Source organism: Cervus canadensis, chromosome X (genome assembly GCF_019320065.1).
Source record: "Cervus canadensis isolate Bull #8, Minnesota chromosome X, ASM1932006v1, whole genome shotgun sequence".
NCBI classification, from domain to species: domain Eukaryota; kingdom Metazoa; phylum Chordata; class Mammalia; order Artiodactyla; family Cervidae; genus Cervus; species Cervus canadensis.
In genome coordinates this window covers 128,612,301-128,627,409 of record NC_057419.1, presented here as the reverse complement: position 1 = coordinate 128,627,409, position 15,109 = coordinate 128,612,301, and the positions used below count along the sequence as shown (strand labels likewise).

General features: G+C 43.6%; 1 long non-coding RNA gene across 2 annotated transcripts in view; it reads right to left on the bottom strand.

Moving 5' to 3' along the window:
- Positions 1–1,518: 1,518 nt before the first annotated feature.
- LOC122435158 overlaps positions 1,519–15,109 on the bottom strand; it is a 33,378-nt gene continuing 19,787 nt past the window's right edge. For both annotated transcript variants that reach the window (XR_006267599.1, XR_006267598.1), the window contains 2 exons: positions 7,743–7,784; positions 1,519–1,869 (listed from right to left, as the gene is read on the bottom strand). This is a non-coding gene — a long non-coding RNA (uncharacterized LOC122435158). The remainder of the gene's footprint in view (positions 1,870–7,742; positions 7,785–15,109) is intronic.

Sequence of the window (15,109 nt, the reverse complement as noted above, 5' to 3'; positions counted from 1 at the left end):
GAAGTGATCCTAAGATCACACATTTCCCACAGCTTCAACTTCTATTCATATCCCAACCCGTTCATTCAGCAAATATTCATTGAGCACCTACCAGGTACTGTACGAGTACCTTTGATTCCTTCCTTTCCCTCACCTCCCATCCCTCACCCAGCAAATTCCACCAGTCCCCTCTCCAATAAACATACAGTAAGACCCCTACCCATGAATGAGTTCCAGTCCAGCTTGTTCCTAAGTCAATTTGCTGGACTAAGAGGAAAGAATTTTTACAAAGGCAACTTGAAGGAACAGCCAGAGTGTCTGACCCTCAGGTTTTTCGCTGAAGCAACTAGACAGACGGTGGGTGCCACTGAGGCTGGAAGACAAGGGGAGGAGCAAGCAGGATTGGGTCTTGCTTCAAGAACTGAGTTCTGGACATGTTAAATTTGAGATGTGTGCGAGTCATCCAACTGGAGATCCTAAGTAGATGGCTGGCTATAGAAGTCTAGATAGACCTCAGTGAGGTGGTCAGGGCTAGAGATGGAAGTTTAGAAACTGAACTTATCAATATAGATATAGTATTTAAAGCCCTGGGAATAAATAACCTAGGAAGAAAGTGGAGAATAATAAAAAAAGGGACCTAATGCAGAGTTCTAAAGTCTCCCATATTTGTATGTCCAGTGCTAACCTCCTTCTTCCATGAGTTCCAAATACCTTACATAAACCTGATATGGCCCCAAATGATTCCATCGACTTCCTCTTCAAAACTGGTCCTCCTTCTGTATTCATCAGTCAATTCAATCTCCAGTACCATTCCCCACCTTTCCATCCCCATGACAGTTACTTTAGGTCATCAACCTCATCATCTTATGCCTGGATGACTATAGTAGTTTCTTAGCTGACATCTCTGCCTCTAGTATTTCCCCCCAACTGTGGCTGCCAGTAGGGTCCTTCTAAAATGCCCAATCATGGTATTTCCCTACTTAAAACCTTTTGATGATTTCCCATTGTTCAAGATAAAGTAAAAATTCTTAAACTTAATGTATAAGGTCTTTTAAGATTTGTTTCCTGCTGACATTTTCAACCTTATCTTCCATTTACTCCCTCTCCCTTACATCCTAGGCATACCAATTGATCAACTGCCTTTAGTTCTCTGGACACATCATTCTTATTTATTTCTACAAACATGTACCTACCTGCAATGCACCCCACCACTAACTCTTCTCCAGCTCTATGAAAAGTTTTCAGATTGCCCTCCAAACCAACTTGATCTCTTCTTTCTTGATGTCCCCTCAGTATCCTGAGCATGCTTCCATCTTTATTGTCTATATCTTATTATATTTCTATGTCCATGTAGCTCTCTCCCTCTACTAGCCAATAAGCTTAATGAGGGCAGGGATGGTACTTACTTGTTTTACCAGCACTTAATATGGTGCCGAGCATATAGTTAATCACATCAGCCAATATTTATCAAATGCTTATTATTAGTGCTAAGTAATTTGATAAGTGCTTTACATGCACTGATTCATTTAATCTTTAAAAAATTTTTATTGGAGTATAGTTGATTTACAATAATGTGTTAGTTTCAGGTGTACAGCAAGTGAATCAATTATACATAGATATATATCCACTCTTTTTTAGATTCTTTTCCCATTTAGGCCACTACAGAGTATTGTGTAGAGTTCCTTATTGTGTAGGTTCTTATTAGTTATCTATTTTATATATGGTAGTGTATGGCGCTTCCCAGGTGGCTCAGTGATAATCAGTCTGCCAGTGCAGGAGTCTTGGGTTCGATCCCTAGGTCAGGAAGATCCCCTGGAGAAGGAAATGGCAACCCACTCTAGCATTCTTGCCTGGAGAATTCCATGGAGATTTCAAAAGGAGCTTGGTGGCCTATAGTTCATGGGGTCACAAAAGAGTCAGACATGACTGAGTGAATGAGCACGCACATACGCCACTCCAGTTTCCTGCTAGTAACCATAATTTTCTTTTCTACATCTGTGACTCTATTTGTTTTGCAAATAAGTTCATTTGTGCCACTTTTTAAGATTCCATGTATAAGTATTATCATATGATATTTGTCTTTCTCCGACTTACTTCATTCAGTATGACAATCTCTAGGCCCATTCATGTTGCTGCAAATGGCATTATTTCACTCTTTTTATGGTGGAGCAATATTCCATTGTATGATTCATTTAATATATACAACAATCCTATGAGGCAGGTACTATTACTATGCTCAACTGAGAAGTAGGAAATAGACACAGAGAGGTTAAGTAACTTTGTCCAAGTCACACAGCTAGTAAGTAATGGATACAAGCCCAGTCAGTCTAGCTCCGATATCTGTGCTTGTAATCACTAGTCCCTCAGCAAATAAATGCCTGTTCAATGAATGGAAAATTGGAAACGTGGGACATGCGATTTTTTTTCATGTTATTATTCTGACCTTGACAATTTCATCTTTTCTTTCATTAAAAAACTTCATTTCATTCAGAGCTCAGACTCAATAAAGCTACAAAATCAAATAACAGATCCTGTGCTATGGAGCTCAAGGGAGCCAATAAGGGCAAATGTCATTATCCTCACACCTCCAGGCACTTAGCAAGTCAGGTTGATTTATTGATGTTCAATGACTAGGGCCAAAGCACAGAAAAATAAGATAGGTCTAAACATCATACCATCTTAACATCAAAACATCCTGACAGTAACCATTTACTGAGCACCTCACAGATGTCAGGCACTTTGCTGAGAGTTTTACATGAATTACCTCATTCAATCTTTCCAACAGCCTTCTGTGGTTTCTGCACTGTTAGACTCTCCATCTTACAGATGAGAAAATAGGCTCAAAGAGGTTGGGTAACTTCTGCAAGGTTGCAAAGTTAGTAAATGGCAAACCAGGATTTACACCAGGGCTGTCAGCTGTAGTTGGTACTTTAAAGCTCTGCAGTGGACTGCCCACTTGCCTGAGTCAACTGTGACTCTAGGGCTGCGCTGCCGCCACTGGACAAACACTAACCACATGCAGCTAGGTCAATTTATGTCTTTATTTTTCAAATTTTATTGAGGTATAGTTTATTTACAATATTGTGTTAATTTCTGATGTACAGCAGAGTCATTTATACATACATTATACACACACACGCATACATATACACACATTCTTTTTCATATTCTTTTCTATGATGGTTTATCACAGGATATTGAATATAGTTCCCTGTGCTCTACAGTGGGACCTTATTGTTTATCCATCCTATATACAATAGTTTGCATCTGCTAATCCCAAACTCCCAATCCTTCTCTCCCCCACTCCCTTTCCCCGTTGGTAAGCATAAGTTTGCTTTCTATGTCCGTGGGTCTATTTTGTAAATAAATCCATTTGTGTCATATTTTAGATTTCACATATAAGTGGTATCATATGGTATTTGTCTTTGTGATTTACTTCACTTAGTGTAATAATCTCCTGATTCATTCAATTGCTGCATATGACATTATTTCCTTCTTTTTATGGTTGTGTAATATCCCACTGTATATATACACCAAATCTTTATCCATTCCTCTGTTAATGGACATTTAGGTTTATTCCCATGTCTTGGCTTTTGTGAATAGTGCTACTACAAATATAGGGATGCATGTTATCCTTTCAGATTAGAGTTTTGTCTGGATATATGCCCAGGAGTGAGATTGCTGGATCATATGGTAATTCTATTTTTAGTCTTCTGAGGAACTGCCATACTGTTTTCCATAGTGGCTGTACTAACCTATACTTTCATCAACAGTGTAGGAGGGTTAGCTTTTCTTTATACCCTCTCCAACATTTATTAGACTTTTTAATTATGGCCATTCTGACTGGTGTGAGGTGACACCTCACTGTAGTTTTGATTTGCGTTTCCCTAATAATTAGTGATGATGAGCATCTTTTCATGTAGGTCAATTTAATTAAAATTAACTACAACTAAAAATTCAGTTCCTCAGTCACACCAGTCACATTTTATGTGCTCAAAAGCCACATGTGGCTATTGACCACCATATTAGAGAGCACAAAGAAACACTGCCCTCATTACAGAAGGTTTCCTAGGTCAGTGAGGCACCGAAGTGTGCTGCCTATGACAAGATAGGCTCTGCAAGCTTCTTCTAAGTGTTGTGTCCTCCTCTCTACCCCGCCAATCTGGCTCTTCTCACTTCATAGTCTTGAGGAAACTCTGAGGCATCCTTTAAGGTAATAACTTCCATTATCGTCCCTTCCATCATTCACCTCTTCAGTAACATCACCCTTTCTATCCACTGCCCACAGTTCATCCTTGTGCCCATCCCAGTTGCCCCCTCCCCTCTCCAGTCCTGGGGAGACAGAGGTCCTGTTGTTATTCATTCTCATTCTGCCTCCAATCAACCCAGATGGTTGGGCGGGGGGACAGACACTTCACAGCCACAAGTAGGAAAGGTCTCCCAAAAGCACAGATCCCCCAACTGTTGTCTGCAATTATGCCCTGTCTCCTCACCTGCTGCTGGCTAAGCTCTCCAGGGGGAGGGCTCACCCCACCCCTGGCCCAGCTGGCTGCAGAGGTGCAGGCTCCTGTGGCTACCATGACACTAATATGATTTTGGAGCTTGTGAAAAAGACCTGCAATCTTTTTCAAACCACCTGTTACCCAATGTCAACGAAATCTGAAATGATGCTAGAAGACAGGCTGGTTGTATATAATCTGCTCTGCACACAGGGACGAGTTGGGAAGAAAGGAGACAAAGCAGCCAGGGATAGAGGAGCTAAATAAGATCCATTTGATTACCTATGGTCATGGAGAATAGACATGGCAGCTTATTAAAGCCCCTCGATAATCCCAAGGCACTCTGGAATTCATTATATGACATAGCCATACCCTTACCTCTGAACCCCAGCAGACTTATCCACCTAATTAACTTTCCTCAGACAGATGTTAAAATGGGCATATATTTTCCAAGCTGATTATAACTGATGGCTAGAGGAAGTGGGCAATGGCATGCAGACTGGGAAGTGTAAAGAAAGCTTAAACTGATCAATTCGCCACTGAAAATCTCAATGGAGAGTACTGCAGAGTCACCTGTGTACACTGTCCAAAGAAGGATTCTGCCTGTCAAGGCAACTACAGAGTTGAGACACCTGAGACACTATTCAGAGGCCAATGCCAAAGATGTAGGAAAGAGTCAAGCTGGATGTCTCTTAGTTCATCATGCCACCAGTCACAAAATCAGAGACACCCTGCAGATCTCCAAAAGGTTCTCATGCAGAAGCAACCTCACTCCAGCACACGGCACTTAACAGTGGGGGCTGTACTAGGGGAAAAAAGGGTGGGGGGACTTCCCTGGTGGTTCATTGGTTAAGAATCTGCCTTGCAATGCAGGGGACATAGGTTCAATCCCTGGTTGAGGAACTAAGATCCCACATGCTATGGGGCAACTAAGCCCATGCACCACAACTTGCACGGCAAGGGAAGATCTCAAATGACACAGTGGAGATCTCATGCAGCACAGCTAAGACCCGACACAGCTCAAAAAATAAATATTAAAAAAAAAAAAAGAAAGGAAGGAAAGGTGGGCAGGCTCTGTCCCCATCCCTGTGATATGTAGGCCATGCTGCCTCTGAAAATACAGCGGTAACATGGGGACAGTAAGCAACACTCAGGGTTTTGCTCCAGTCAAGCTTGAAGTGGACAGAGCAGAGTGATAATGGAGCAGGGAAAGGATGAGGGGCCAGAAGACAGAGTCACCATTCCTGAGAGCAAGAGTTCTCGCGAGACATTTATTGGTTTCTGTCTTCCCTCTGAAGGGGAGAAAGTAGGTCAACACACTCAAAGAACTGTGACCAGGAACAGTGGGACTGAGAGGGAGCTGCTGGCTGAGCCCTGCCAAGATGAAGCGGTGAGAGACACGCCTTTCGTTTTCAGGCACTTGGCTGAGGTCACTCTTGGCCTTGGGAAAAACTTGGGCTGTGGAGCCCTTGGTGTGTATTCTCTGCAGACCCTCGGACTTGGGTGCAAGAGGAGCCTCATATTTTAAAACTGATATCTAAATGGTTGGCTGGCATGAGCTGGCAGGCACAGAATGTTTATAAGCAAACTGCCTGCTTTGGCTTTCAGTCAAGGTGGACAAGGCTCGGGGCAGCTTGGCTAAATATAGACAGCACAGGGGGCACAGGAAGCCAAAGAGCTCAGTTTCATGCCCAGGTCTCTTGGCTAACCTGGGGCAGACTCCCAGAATGTCTTTCTTTCATGGACCGATCTGTTCTTTGTAAGGCAGGAGCACTGAGTAAGTTTTCCCAGGTCTAGAGAAAGGTGGGGGGATGGTGGGTGTCACGCTGAGTCTGTTGCATTTTCTGACCTCATCTTCCCTTTAAAGATCCCAGTTTAGGGAAAAGACCAGTTGTGATCAGGAGGAAGGTGGAGTAGCAGATACATGCATGGAAATAGGACAAAGTGGTGATGACCCACTGGCAGCCACATGAAGCCCCCTGAACAAGGTTGCTGGTTAGTTCGAGCCAGAAGGAGGCTGCCTGAGCCCTGGTCTAAGGGTAGACGTGGTAGAGAAGCATATCAGAGGTGCCAAGTTAGAACTCCTGTTACATAGGGCACAGCTACGAGGCAAGCAGTGTGAGACACAGGAATTCAGGGAGGCAATTTTAGTAGGAAATTAAAAAAGCAGGCCGTTCCTGCCCTTTGTCCCTGCCCATATGCGATTCCTTTCCTCAGAAAGACTACTTGTACAGAAGCAAAGAACCCAGACCAAGGGGGCTGCCTGTCCAGTCCAGTGAAAGTGTTCTCAGGAAAAGTGTGGACTAGCCATGGAGCTGGGGAGGCCAAACCTCAGGGAAATCTTCAGTATTTCCTGTCCCAAGGCCCTTGGGCCTACCTTTGCTCCTAGACACTTCTGCCAGAAGTCAGTACATCCTTGGGTGGCAGGAATACCTGGGAGAAGCTGCTATTTTTTTCTGATTGTAAAATTGATAAGTGATGGCTGTATAAAATTAAAGAGTATAAAAGAAAATTTAAAGTAGAAAAAAAATTACTATAATCCTATCACTTAAAGATTACTACTATTAACAGTCTTTATGTAAATTTGGAGTATTCAGGCCTGGATGCAAGCTCTGGCTCTACTGCTAATTACAGTGTGACTTTGGACAAGTTCTGAACCTCAGTTTTCTTATCTGCAAAATGTGAATAATCATAGTACTCACCTCAAAGCACTGCTGCAGCGATACAAGAATTCATTTAAAGAGGTATAGTCATCCCTGGCAAATAGTAAGTGATTAATAAATCCTGGCCACCACCATCATCATTCTATGTGCCAATATTCAAAACCATCCATACTGATGGCTGCATAATATTCCATCATGTGATGATACTATTTCCTGAGTGTTAAACATCTCTGTTGTTTCCAAGATTTCAGTATTACAAAACTGTTGCAAGGCACATTTTTGCATGTAATCTCTGATCATTTCCTTCACATAAATCTCCTAGAATTGAGCTTATTGGGAAAAAGAATATGAACATTTTTCAGGCCCTTGTTCCAGACTACAAGCTGGGTTTCTAGAAAGATTGTATTCATTTACATTTCTACCAGCAGGGCCTATAAGTACCTATATCTTCATACTTTTCGCCAACAGTGAGTAATACCATTTTTGAAAAGTCTCTGCCAATTTGATAAGGGAAATGATGTTTTGTTTTCATTTGTAAGACTCTGACTATAAGCGATGATACATATTTTAAACTCTCTGTTAAACTCATACAGGAACTCACGTGTTCCCAGAGACAAAATCCATAAGGAAGTCTTCAGGGATCCTGAAAATGAAAACACACAAGGGATCTGCATTAAAATAATTTACACTTGAACAGTTGATATACATATTTGTAATCACTTTAAATTATAAAGTATAACATATAAAACACTGCACATCTTAGTAGAGCATTAAAAAGTCAATACCTTCTTATTCTCATCTAGGTCAAGAAATAGAACCTTGCCAGCTACCTCAGAAACCTGATATAGATCCCATCCCAATCCTTCTTTGCGTTCTTTTAGTTTTCTTTTTTAATTTGTACCCAAGTTGCAACCTTAAGCACTAAACTTTAGTTTTACTTTTTAAAAATATATTTTCTTTTTCTTAGTAACTGACATACTTATAATAAAAGTTACACTGGATTATATCAGCACATAACTGAAGGAAACAAATGCTTTAAAAAAAATGGAGCTTTGATGTTGTCATTTAGTCACAGTGTCCAGCTCTTTGCAACACCCTGGATAGTAGCCCGCCAGGCTCCTCTGTCCATGGGATTTTCCAGGCAAGAATACTGGAGTGGGTACGCCATTACCTACTCCAGTGGATCTTCCCAGATCAGGGATTGAACCTGTGTCTCCTGGGTCTCCTGCACTGGCAGGCAGATTCTTTACCACTGAGCCATCAGGGAAGCCCAAGCAGACGAGTATTTCAGATGAAAGACAATGGTGGTTTGGACCAGACTGGTTGAAAGAATGAGAGGTGGTCACATTTGGGATACACCTCAGAGTTAGAATCAATAGTAATTACAGGGACTTCCCTGGTGGTCCAGTGGCTAAGACTTCAAGCTCCCAATGCAGGGGGCCTGGGTTTGATCCCTTGTCAGGGAACTAGATCCCCCATGCTGCAACTAAGAGTTATGCCGCAACTAAAAATCCCGAGTGCTGCAACTAAGACCTGGCGCACCCAAATAAATAAATAAATATTAAAAAAAAATAGGAATTATGGATCGACTGTGGATGAGGGGGTGAAAGGAAGAGGAGAATCAAGGATGATGCCCAGGTTTGGGGCTCGAGCAATAGAGTGAATGACGCTGACAGTTACTGAGATTGGGGAAGAGTGGTGGCGGGTGGGGGGGTGTTCAAGTTCAGATTTTGACATGTTCACATGCCAGTGTCTAGGGGACTAGAGAAGACAAGTAGATAGGGGTGTGTCTCTGAGTGGAGCTCAAAGAAGAGGCCAGGTCTTGTGTAGCCCCACACTGGGCACTCTGAGAGGGGACACGAACTGTATCAGACACAGTTTGGAAGGAAGAGTTAATACAGAAGGTCTCGTGGATCAGTCCTTGTATGTCTCCAAGGGACCCTGGCATCATAACTGACCCCTGACCTATACCCCTGGGACAATGGCCCTCAGCAGGTTCTTTATGTCTCTGATTGACCATGCTGTCCAGAGAAATGGTGTGTGTTGTACCAGCTCAGGAGGTCCTCTCAGGAGTGTTTAAGAAGAGTTATGATGTACCTGGCTTTAAGTAAGTTTCATTTGAGTCTTAAGTTTTGTCTCATAAATGCCTCAGACCTGAAGACTTGGTGGACTTCCCTGGGCACAGACATGTCATGAGTGTCCCTGTAGTTTGCTGTGAGTTGTTCCTGTGTGGCCCTGGGTAGGGAAAAATTCAGAAGGTTATCCCCGAGCAATGTGTGTATTTTTCCTGCTGCCTTCCTCTGTATCCTTTGCTGTAAGACCTCAGCTGCAATTAAAACTTGCTGTTGCATCTTGTGAGTCGTCCTTCTAGTGAATCACCCAACTTGAAGTGGTTGTTGCTGTTCAGTCACTAAGTCATGTCAGATACTTTGCGACCCCATGGACTGCAGCATGCCAGGCTTCTCTGTCCATCACCAACTCCCAGAGCTTGCACAAACTCATGTCCATTGAGTCACGGATACCATTCAACCATCTCATCCTCTGTTGCCCCCTTCTCCTCTTGCCCTCAATCTTTCCCAGCATCAAGGTCTTTTCAAACGAGTCAGCTGTTTGCATCAGGTGGCCAAAGTATTGGAGCTTCAGCTTCAGCATCAGTCCTTCCAATGAACACCCAGGACTGATCTCCTTTAGGATGGACTGGTTGGATCTCCTTGCTGGCCAAGGGACTCTCAAGAGTCTTCTCCAGCACCACAGTTCAAAAGCATCAATTCTTCAGTGCTCAGCTTTCTTTATAGTTCAACTTTCACGTCCATACCTGACTATTGGAAAAGCCATAGCTTTGACTATACAGACCTTTGTCGACAAAGTAATGTCTCTGCTTTTTAATACACTGTCTAGGTTTGTTATAGCTATTCTTCCAAGCAGCAAGCCTCTTTTAATTTTGTGGCTGCAGTCACCATCTACATTGATTTTGGAGTCCAAGAAAATGAAATCTAACACTATTTCCACATTTTCCCCATCTATTTGCCATTGTGGAGCCCCCAAAATATAGCCTCTGCCCTCAAGGGGCTTCAGTTTTAGCTGGAGAGAAGAAAGGAAGGAATATGAAGCCACTGTGACCCAAGCAGAAAAATATATACAGCACAGTCTGCCGGAGGACAGGGACTACATGTCTGTTCATCTTTGTATCCCCCAAACAGGGCTGGGGAATGGTGAGGTCCTCAGTAAAAGGTTGCTGAACTTCAGGCAAGAGGTGGAACTTGCTGGATGGTGAGGATTTTCAATAAGCTAAGAAGAGAGGAAGGGCATGCCAAATGGAGTAAACAACTTGATGCAGGCCCAAAAGCCAAGAACAGGCAGGGTTTGTTTGTCAAAAGCTGCCCTCTTAGTCTCCCCGCTCCACAATCCCTGGCTCAGTTATCAGACAGTAGGCATTTAATAAAGTCAGCCATTTGTCGGGTATCCACGACCAAGCTTGCTGCTACACCCTCTCCAGCCTTCCCTCACCTTTCTGGGAAGTGCTGAGGATGAGAGGGAAGGGCACAGCCTAGTCCTCCTGCACTGGCTCAAGTCACGTGCAAGAGAGTAAACTGAGGCTAAGATGTCGAGTTCCAAACCTCACTGTGACACGGACAGGTAGCTGGGCTGGTCTGCCTGCTATTCAGTGATTAACTTTCAGATGGGGCTACCATATCTGTATTAATCCTGAATTCCACATCAGTTCCAAAATCAAAACTCCCAGAACTCAGGCATCGAGAATACAATCCTGCCATACTCCCTGGCCAGCTTTTGAAAGAAAGAGACTCAGAACTTATTCACCACAAGAGAAACTCAGGTGAAGGGAGATATGGAGATGGAAGAAAAGAGAAGGTATGCTCAACAATGGCCCATTTCTGTCTGTATGAACAGGACAGAGAACAGAAGAGTGAGTGCTTGGACCTTCGAGATCACTGAATGCAACCACTGCCCCTCCCCCTTGGGCAGAGGAGTAAGAGATCTAAGACCCCACAGCTGATCCAGGACCAGAACCCAGCTTTCCCGATTTCCAGTCCAGTGTTTTACCACATTTCAGTGCCCCATTCAGTAGTCCTACTGCCATGAGAATCATCCCCAAAAAGGAGGATGGAGTAAATTGGCCAATTAGCAAGCACCCCTTGGTGAAGTGCATTAAGGGACAGAACAGGGAGGAGGCAAAGGGCTCGGCCAAGGCATCATGCTGGCAAGGGCTAAGGGAGCCACATTTCTGCCTGCTGCATGGGCTCTGCAGCCTCACTCTTCCTGTGCTTTGAGCTGAGGCAATCATGCTCTGTGTCACAGGGTGGGGAGTCAGAGGTGTGAACAAGACTTTTCTGCCAGCAGAGGTGAGTGCCCAGACTATTAATCAACCAGCAAAAGGAGGGAGGTAATTGCAGATGATTGGCTTAAAACTCAACATTCAGAAAACGAAGATCATGGCATCTGGTCCCATCACTTCACGACAAATGGATGAAACAATGGAAACAGTGACAGACTTTTTATTTTTGGGGGCTCCAAAATCACTGCAGATGGTCACTGCAGCCATGAAATTAAAAGAGGCTTGCTTCCTTGGAAGAAAGTTATGAACAACCTAGACAGCATATTAAAAAGCAGAGACATTACTTTACCAACAAAGGTCCATCTAGTCAAAGCTATGGTTTTTTCAAGAGTCATGTATGGATGTGAGAGTTGGACTATAAAGAAAGCTGAGCGCCGAAGAATTGATGCTTTTGAACTGTGGTGTTGGAGAAGACTCTTGAGAGTCCCTTGGACTGCAAGAGATCCAACCAGTCCATCCTAAAGGAAATCAGTCCTGAATATTCATTAGAAGGACTGACGCTGAAGCTGAAACTCCAGTACTTTGGCCACCTGATGTGAAGAACTGACTCATCTGAAAAGACCCTGATGCTGGGAAAGATCGAAGGCGGGAGGAGAAGGGGATGACAGAGGATGAGATGGTTGGATGGCATCACCAACCCAATGGGCATGAGTTTGAGTAAGCTCCGGGAGTTGATAATGGACAGGGAAGCCTGGCATGCTGCAGTCCATGAGGTCGCAAAGAGTCGGACACGACCAAGGAACTGAACTGAACTGATCACAGATGCCTCTGACAGCAGCAGAAAGCCCTGGCCCAACCAGTGTCCCTTCCACCCAAGGCCTGCCAGTTCACAGCAGCTGGGCAGAGAGCTCAAGGCCATGAGAATGGGACAGGCTGCCAGAGTGGAGTCTGCACATTAGCCTCTGCACCCTGCCCAGACTTCTGACTCAGAGGTGGTGACAGCGAGGCCGGGCTGGTTCATTGGCACAGTGAACCCAGGCAACAGGCTGGCAGTGACTTCTTTGAGGCTTGAGGTCACTTCCTGTTTGGTATCCCCAAGCCCTGAGCTGCCCTCCCATGCAGCTCGGGCCTCCGTGCAGGATCACAGGCAGCTCCTAGGCCAATCGCCAAAATGTGAGCAAAAGCCCAGAGGTACCTGAGGGAGCCTCAGATGAAGTCTGAAAAGGGATGCCTCTACTGAGGACCAAATCTGAGAATGAATGAATTTAGGATTCAAATCACATTCTTGCTCAATGCATGAATCACTCTCATAAAACAAGACAATTTCAGTTCTGCTCAGAGCTTCAAATCTCACTATCAAAAAGCATTATATTGTCATTGCAAGAAATAGTTCATAATTCTGGCTTAGGCAAGGTATAGCAGAGTTAGAAATAACTGGATTTGTATAGATAAGCAAATCGTATCCTTTAAACACCAAAATGTTTAAAGATTATCTCTGATGACATGAAATATACATGTATATATTACATGCTTCCCGGAGTTCTTAATTCACTTGAATCTTTTCCCAGCCAGCTCAGGGTAATCAGAATCAACATGCTTTATTTTTGTTGTGCTATTTTGTCAGTATGACTTCCCATCAGTATATCTGAGCTTCTCCCCCTCCCCATCCCCCACTCCAATATCTCTTCCTGTTGCTTTTAATCTGTACCGCTAGAAACCAGATGACAACATTCTTTAGAGCTATGTTGTAAGCAAGGCACTAGAAAAGGCCTGGGGAATAAAGTTGGTGACTCCAGTGCTATCGCTCTGTGTTTGAGGGAGTTTATGTCTATTTTCTTCTTTCTAGGTTTAGAGCAAAATTCCAGAGAACAGAAGTTGCCAGAAGCCTGGCCTGGGGTTAAGTGCTGTGCTACTGGATATCTGCCTGGAATTAGGCCAGGCCTCAAAATCCCCTGTCCCCGCACCAACTCCCTGGCTCAGACAGCTCTGAGTGACAGTAAATTGGGAAGAATAACCAAGAATAAACATGAAGCTGTGCCAGATTCTTCTTTTAGAGAGCAAAGTACCCAACGCAATACTGTAGAGCAATTATCCTTCAATTAAAAACAAATGAATTGAAAAAATAAGAAAGCGAAGTGCCAACAAAGTGGGGGTAACATGGGCTTGGGGAATCTGCTCTAACCTCCAACTGAGGAACATCTCTGCCTTTTCCCCAAAACTGTGGAATGCTGAGGAAATTAAAAAGGTGAAGTCTTGACCTTAGGCAGATCCAGAGAGAAACCAGATGATGTAAAAAAAAAAAAAAATGCACTGATCAATTTTTAAGCCTGTGATACCTTATTGCATTCCAGTCCCAAAGAAAGGCAATGCCAAAGAATGTTCAAACTACCACACAATTGCACTCATCTCACATGCTAGCAAAGTAATGCTCAGAATTTTCCAAGCGAGGCTTCAACAGTACATGAACCGAGAACTTCCAGATGTTCAAGCAGGATGTAGAAAAGGCAGAGGAACCAAAGATCAAATTGCCAACGTCCGTTCAAACATAGAAAAAGCAAGAGAGTTCCAGAAAAACATCTACTTCTGCTTTGTTGAATATGCCAAAGCCTTTGACTGTGTGGATCACAACAAACTGTGGAAAATTCTTCAAGAGATGCAAATACCAGACCACTTGACCTGCCTCCTGAGAAACCTGTATGAAGATCAAGAAGCAACAGTTAGAACCACACATGGAACAACAGGCTGGTTCCAAATTGGGAAAAGAGTACGTCAAGGCTGTATATTGTCACCCTGCTTATTTAACTTATATGCAGAGTATATCATGCAAAATGCCAGGCTGGATGAAGCCCAAGCTGGAATCAAGATTTATGGGAGAAATATCAATAACCTCAGATATGCAGATGACACCACCCTTATGGCAGAAAGCAAAGAGGAACTGAGGCGCCTCTTGATAAAAGTGAAAGAGGAGAGTGAAAAAGTTGGCTTAAAACTCAACATTAAAAAAATGAAGATCATGGCATCTGGTCCCATCACTTCATGGCAAATAGATGAGAAACAATGGAAACAGTGAGAGACCTTCTTTTCTTGGGCCTGAAAATCACTGCAGATGTTGACTGCAGCCATGAAACTTAAAGATGCTTGCTCCTTGGAAGAAAAGCTATGACCAACGTAGACATTATATTAAAAAGCAGAGACATTACTTTGCCAACAAAGGTCTATCTAGTCAAAGCTATGGCTTTCCTAGTAGTCATGTATGGATGTGCGAATTGGACCATAAAGAAAGCTGAGAGCCAAAGAATTGATGCTTTTGCACTGTGGTGTTGGAGAAGACTCCTGAGAGTCCCTTGGACTGCAAGGAGATCAAACCAGTCCATCCAAAAGGAAATCAGTCCTGAATATTCACTGGAAGCACTGATGCTGAAGCTGAAGCTCTAATACTTTGGCCACCTGATGTAAAGAACTGATTCACTGGAAAAGACCCTGATGCTGGGAAAGATTGATGGCAGGAGGAGAAGGGGACGACAGAGGATGAGTTGGTTGGATGGCATCACTGACTCGATAGACATGAGTTTGAGCAGGCTCTGGGAGTTGGTGATGGACAGGGAAGCCTGGCATGCTGCAGTCCATGGGGTCACAAAGAGTCAGAAATGACTGAGCAACTGAACTGAACTGAA